Source organism: Chenopodium album, chromosome 27 (assembly GCF_948465745.1).
Source record: "Chenopodium album chromosome 27, dcCheAlbu1.1, whole genome shotgun sequence".
In the NCBI taxonomy this organism is placed as follows: Eukaryota; Viridiplantae; Streptophyta; class Magnoliopsida; order Caryophyllales; family Amaranthaceae; genus Chenopodium; species Chenopodium album.
The window spans coordinates 9,357,763-9,358,777 of record NC_137860.1 but is presented as its reverse complement, the minus strand read 5'-3'; the positions used below and the strand labels follow the sequence as shown (position 1 = coordinate 9,358,777).

Below are 1,015 nucleotides of genomic sequence, written 5' to 3'. Positions count from 1 at the left end.
CTGTAATTTCTTACAAAAATATAAACACAAACAATCCACATACTAAGTATCATATCTAACCGGGTACCCACTGGGTACCGGGTCCAAAATTTAAGGACTTGGAATTGGAACCGGTATCAACCGGGTCCTTATTTTTCGAATTGGAATTGGTTCTAGTTGAAACAGTTCCGGGTCCGGACCCACCGGGTCTAAACCAGTTCCAGTTCCAGAACCGGGTACCCATATTTTTTGCTCACCCCTAGTGCCCGGTGCATATAGGTTCGAGAGCGGCATAGCTCCACCTACAACACCGGCAAACGATTTTGAAATTAGGCCGGCAATGATCACCCTAATTGCGAGGAGACAATATAGTGGGGCAAAGAACGAGAGCCCATTGAACCATCTTAAGGAGTTTGAAAAATATTGCAACACGATCAAGGTTAATGGAGTGTCTGAAGAATTTATCCGCCTTAAGTTGTTCCCTTTCTCCCTCATAGGAAGGTCTTTAGAATGGCTAGACAAAGAGGTGAAGCCCAATTCATTGAGAACGTGGGATGATGTCACTAAAGCTTTCTTGTCCCGTTTCTATCCTTAAAAGAAAACGGCGAAGGCAAGGGCTTTAATTCAAGGGTTCAAGCAAAAGCCAAACGAGAGTCTTTATGAAGCTTGGGAGAGATTCAAGGAGTACCAAAGAGAATGTCCTCACCACGGAATTCCAACATATCAATTGATCCAAATCTTCTATGGTGGTTTGAGTCCTCAAGGCAAGGCATGTCTTGATGGAGGGGCCGGTGGTCCAATCATGAACAAAACCGAAGAAGAAGTTGTGGACATAATAGAGGATGTGGTAACTTACTATAGAGATTGGCAAGATGGTGAAAGAGATTCTTCAAGCAAGCAACCTTCGTTGTATTCGGTGGACCATCTCAATGCCATCAACAATCTTTCCTCTCAAATGACAAACTTGGGAAAGGAGATGACGGCAATCAAGGCCAAGTTGGAGAGTAAAGCCCAATTCATTGAGATCCTCTTCTCA

At 43.8% G+C, this 1,015-nt stretch overlaps 1 non-coding gene across 1 annotated transcript; it reads right to left on the bottom strand.

Annotated features, from left to right (window-relative positions):
* Positions 1–587: 587 nt before the first annotated feature.
* LOC145621700 (small nucleolar RNA R71) lies at positions 588–693 on the bottom strand. Its single transcript, XR_014108511.1, has one exon. It is a non-coding gene; the product is annotated as a small nucleolar RNA R71 (small nucleolar RNA).
* Between the last annotated feature and the right edge of the window lie 322 nt (positions 694–1,015).